The sequence below is a fragment of the Gigantopelta aegis genome, chromosome 5, assembly GCF_016097555.1.
Source record: "Gigantopelta aegis isolate Gae_Host chromosome 5, Gae_host_genome, whole genome shotgun sequence".
In the NCBI taxonomy this organism is placed as follows: domain Eukaryota; kingdom Metazoa; phylum Mollusca; class Gastropoda; order Neomphalida; family Peltospiridae; genus Gigantopelta; species Gigantopelta aegis.
The window spans coordinates 9279035-9285365 of record NC_054703.1 but is presented as its reverse complement, the minus strand read 5'-3'; positions in this window follow the sequence as shown (position 1 = coordinate 9285365).

Sequence of the window (6331 nt, the reverse complement as noted above, 5' to 3'; positions counted from 1 at the left end):
ATAATTGATTTTCGTTTTCAGTATTTATCTATCCATTTACATACAAATACATAAATTACGTTTTCGATTCGGGATTTGCAAGAAAACCCCCATAATACACTCATGCTCGGTGGATACGATTTGCGCAACAACACATGGTTTTCAAACGTAATGGTTCCAGGTAGTGGCGAATAGTTTCTAGACGCGTTCGTGTCATACTCACAAACATTCAATTTAAAAAAGAAGCGAAATTCGCCTTTATCGGAGTGAGATGGGCTATAGACATCTCACCTGAGAAACCACGGGTCACAGGAACGATCGACGTCTCCGCCAAACCCATCCAAACCCTATGCCTGCTATACTTTGTATATACTGTTAACGCTATGGGAATGTAAGCACACAATACTACTTGTCACTTTTTTAGAAATGTTTGTCAGTGTGGCGACAGAGAGTTATACAAATATTGAACGTTTAAAAACGTTTATTTTCTTTCTCCTTCGATTCCCGTCGGTGGGCCCGTTGGGCTATTTCTCATTCCAGCCAGTGCTCCACAACTGGTGTAACAAAGGCCTTGGTATGTGCTATCCTGTCTGTAGGATGGTTCATATAAAAGACCCCTTGCTGCTAATCGAAAAGAGTAGCCCATGGATGAAGTGGCGACAGCGGCTTTCCTCTCTTAATATATGCGTGATCCTTAACCATATTTCCGACGCCATATAGCCGTAAATAAAATGCACTGAGTGTGTCGTTAAATAAAACATGCTCTTCCTTCCTTCCTCCACCCCGCAAAAACCCCCCAACAACAACAAAAACAAACAAACAACAACAAAAAACACGATACAAAGGGGCATTTGTACATTATACCTTTAAAGGGCACTATTCTAGGGACGGCTCGGTCTAGGTAGGGCAGATATACATAAAATGGCATAGCCTATTGTTCAGGCCCGTAGCCAATGTGGATCAGTCGACCCCACCCCCCCCACCCCAACCCCACCCCCACACACCGCTAGGTTTCTTTTTCAGTATGCCCCAGGACCCCTTTAAATAACTCGAGCGCTTTGTGCCTCACCATAAGCCTAAACGCCTCCTCCCCCCAAACTCCTGGCTACGGGCCTGTTGTACATTAGTAATTTTGAAGATTTATACAATTTCAAAGCGAAAACTATTAGGCTATCATTATGCAACTTTGATCACGCAACATTGAGAATCAGTAACACAGACACACAACTTCATGCAGCTAAAAATGCTTACATGCACATCAATTTTTATACAAGCGAAAAGGGCACTTGAACATTTTGAGGGCACTTAAAACATTTGGGGGGCACGCGTCCCCGTAAAAGGAACGTTAATACTATTGCCAGAACCTAATTTTATTTGTTTGTATCTAAGGCCATGCATTGTACATGTACGTTTACTTATGTGAATATTTAGCAAACTTGTATGTATATATTAAATAAACAGGAAGGAAATGTTTTATTTAACGACGCACTCAGCACATTTTATTTACGGTTATATGGCGTCAGACATATGGTTAAGGATCACACACACCACTTTATTAGCTACTCATTTCGATTAGCAGCAAGGGATCTTTTATATGCACCATCCCACAGACAGGATAGTACATACCACGACCTTTGTTGACCTTTGTGTTCTCATCACAACAAAAATGACTCGGGTGCGAATTTGGTATGTCGCTAAACGACCCGGATTAGTAGGAGGACAGCCACTCCCGAGGAGATTCTTTACTGAAGATTTCATCCCTGCCACATCCAGACTAGTTTACTAAATCATAACTAACAGTGACACTGGAATAAGTACAGCTGTGATGAATCATTGTCACAACAGTGGTGATATCAGGTGATCGCGGAAGTTTGAGCATATTAAGCCTCACCGGTGGCACTTGCCACGAGTACTGCCACCGGTCACGGGTACTGTCACCCGTCACGGATACTGTCACCCGTCACGTGTCCTGCCACCCGTCACGGGTACTGCCACCCGTTACGAGTACTGTCACCTGTTACGTCACGTGTCCTGCCACCCTGTCACGTTATGAGTACTGTCACTCACGCACCCCGTTACCCGAGAGTACTGTCACCCGTCACGAGTAATTTATGAGTACTGTCACCCGTCACGAGTACTGCCACCCGTCACGAGTACTGCCACCTGTTATGAGTACTGTCACCTGTTATGAGTACTGTCACCTGTTATGAGTACTGCCACCTGTTATGAGTACTGCCACCTGTTATGAGTACTGTCACCCGTCACGAGTACTGCCACCTGTTATGAGTACTGTCACCTGTTACGAGTACTGTTATGAGTACACCTGTTATGAGTACTGCCACCTGTTATGAGTACTGCCACCCGTTACGAGTACTGTCACCTGTTATGAGTACTGTCACCCGTCACGAGTACTGCCACCCGTCACGAGTACTGCCACCTGTTATGAGTACTGTCACCTGTTATGAGTACTGTCACCTGTTATGAGTACTGTCACCTGTTATGAGTACTGTCACCCGTCACGAGTACTGTCACCTGTTATGAGTACTGCCACCTGTTATGAGTACTGTCACCCGTCACGAATACTGTCACCTGTTATGAGTACTGTCACCTGTTATGAGTACTGTCACCCGTCACGAGTACTGCCACCTGTTATGAGTACTGTCACCCGTCACGAGTACTGCCACCTGTTATGAGTACTGCCACCTGTTATGAGTACTGTCACCCGTCGCGAGTACTGCCACCTGTTATGAGTACTGTCACCCGTCACGAGTACTGCCACCTGTTATGAGTAATGTCACCCGTCACGAGTACTGTCACCCGTCACGAGTACTGCCACCTGTTATGAGTACTGTCACCCGTCAGGAGTACTGTCACCCGTCACGAATACTGCCACCTGATGAATGAATGAATGAATGAATGAATGAATGTTTAACGACACCCCAGCACGAAAAATACATCGGCTATTGGGTGTCAAACTATGATAATGCAAATAAATAAAGTGATGATCAACATCAATGTAAAAATTCAAGACAAACAAAAACAGTGTAAAGAACTGTGCAAAAACACAAATATCACAGAATTTTACAGATACTGAATTTTACTAAAAACTTCAATTTTGTGTTGTATTGGCCATTCTCAAAGAGAATGTTACACCCCTGCACCACGGTGAGGTTACAGCACACGCAGGGGAATGAATGAATGAATGAATGAATGTTTAAATAGACATTCCCGAGTTTGCTGCATTATAAAATGTATCCGATTAATGAAATATTTCTACGATTAAACTTACATATTAAATATATTTTCTTGTTTAGAATATCAGTGTCTGTATATTTAATGTGCTTCTGGTCGTCTTAATATTTGTAAGAAGCCCAAACTGGATTTTGTCTTCAAATAATTTCGTACGTACGAAAAAATATTTGTATAGGAAATATAATGAAAATTAACCTAGAACAAATATTAGAACAATCAGAAAACGTTTAATATACAGCCACTAATATTCTAAACAAGAAAATATATTTAATGTATAAGTTTAATCGTAGAAATATTTTATTAGTCGATAACATGTTAAAACATTGCAGCAAACTCAGGAATGTCCCTTTAACGACACCCCAGCACGAAAAATACATCGGCTATTGGGTGTCACACTATGGTAATGCAAATAAATAAAGTGATGATCAACATCAATATAAAAATCCAAGACTTAAACAAAAACTGTGTAAAGAACTGTGCAAAAACACAAATATCACAGAATTTTACGGATACTGAATTTTACTCAAAACTTCAATTTTGTGCTGTATTGGCCATTCTCAAAGAGAATGTTACACCCCTGCACCACGGTGAGGTTACAGCACACGCAGGGGCCACCTGTTATGAGTACTGTCACCCGTCACGAGTACTGTCACCTGTTACGAGTACTGTCACTCGTCATGAGCACTGTCACCTTCATGAATACTGTCGCCCATCGCCAGTACTGCCGCCCATCGCGAGTACTGTCACCCGTCATGAGCAGTCACCTGTCATGAGTACTGTCACCCATCGCGAGTACTGCCACCCATCGCGAGTACTGCCACTCGTCGCGAGTATTGTCACCCGTCGCGAGTACTGTCACCCGTCACGAGTACTGCAACCACAACTGTTGTCTGTCACTTTATCTAAAACGATGAAACAAATAATACATGTGTAAGAGTTTCAACGGTATAGTTAGGTTCCTTCTAGATGTATTCATTGCTAGTAGGGACAGGAAATATCTTAGTCGGTTTTGTGTTTCATGGGAAGGAAGCAAATGTCTTATTTAACGAGGCACTCAACACATTTTATTTACGGTTATATGACGTCGGACATATTGAGAGAGGAGACCCGCTGTCGCCACTTCATGGGCTACTCTTTCCGATTAGCAGCTAGGGATATTTTATATGCATCATCTCAGACAGGATAGTACATACCACGGACTTTGTTACACCAGTTGTGGAGCACTGGCTGGGACGATAAACAGCCCAATGGGTCCACCGACGGGGATTAAATAAACAGAATGATAATGTGTAATGATGTTGGGTTTTTGTTGCATTGTTTAAAATCTTGATCACAATCCGCGTAGGCACGATATTTGAGAGGTGGTGGTGGTGGTGGTGGTGGTGGTGGTGGTGTGTGTGTGTGTGTGTGTGTGTGTGGTGAAAAACCCTGTACTGGACTACCCCATAAACCGGTCTATTTGCATGTCTTGTTTTTAAGGAATCTGCTTACTACTGAACCCTGCAATCGAAATACTTTCAAACCTTCCAAAAAACAAAGTGCACAAATGAGGAAAATACAATCAGACATTCAAAATATGTTTATACACGACCGCCATTTTGCACTGTGCGCACTATGTTAAATAGCGTGCAGTATCTAATAACTCTAAATAAACAACAGTTTCACACCGCTGTTATTGGCAATGTGTCGTCTGCTTCGCAGATTCATAAGAGTTTTGGTGACATCTTGAAAAACAATAGAGCTCGGTTTACGGGAGTTGCTGAAGAATGCCAATATTAGACTACAACATGCATTTAACCTTTTTCACAACAGAATATGACATGAGAGGACACAAGCCACAAAGATTTCGATCAAAATACACAAGGGGCGAAAATGGATAAAAATTACTCGGGGGCGAATTTGTTTTGGGGCGGAACGACCCGGATTAGTAGGACAGCCACTCCCGAGATTATTTTCTGAAGATTTCATCCCTCTTGCACCGCCAAAGGAAGACTGACACACTCAGACTAGATTTAGTTTACTAAATCATAACTAATACTGGACACTGGAATAAATACAGCTGTGATGACTTGCACTCATGAATCATTGTCACAACAGTGGTAATATCAGCTGTCGCCACTTCATGGGCTACGCTTTTTGATTATCAGCAAGGAATCTTTCATGAATGAATGAATGTTTAACGACACCCCAGCACGAAATGTATATCGGCTATTGGGTGTCAAACTATAAAATGATGATCAGCATCATCTTTTATATGCACCATCCCACAGGCAGGATAGTAGATACCACGGCCTTTGTTACGCAAGTTGTGGAGCACTGGCTGGAACGAAAAATAGCCCAATGGGCCCACGCATCAGGCGATCGCTGCACCACTGAGCTACGCACCGCCCGTGTATCATGAGAAGACTGCCATAGATGGATTGGTTGGTTAGTAGATTCCTCCGCTATCCCCTTCGGAGCACGGTAGAAACTGCGTCAATCCATATTTAAGCTACACTATAAACTATAAAAAAGTAGACGAATTTAAAATGCAAATGCCATTACAAATGATTGAAACAGAGATCAGCTTTCAAAAATGCGCGTGCTGTAACCTCACTGTGGTGCAGGGTGTAACATTCTCTTTGAGAATGACCAATACAGCACAATTGAAATTTTTAGTAAAAGTCAGTATCTATCTGTGATATTTGTATTTTTGCACAGTTCTTTACACTGTTTTTTTTTAAATCTTGAATTGTTATATTGATGTTTATCATCACTTTATTTGTTTACATTAGCACAGCCGAAAATGTGCACGTGCAACACGCATTAGATCCGTGCACGTAGGTAGGGAGGCATTCGCGATTTCCACACTCCACAGATCGGTCGATACATCCGTTTGAGTGATTACTATTGTTCATTTTGCTGAATCTCATTATCAGTTAACCTTTGTTCTTTGGATGATATGCATTGTTTGTGTTTGAATTAGTGATGCGGCGTCTACGACGTGAAGAAAGAAAAGAAAGAAAGAAATGGCTTATTTAATGACGCACTCAACACATTTTATTTATTCCTGAGTTTGCTGCAATTTTTAAGATGTTATCGACTAACATACTTTTTAACG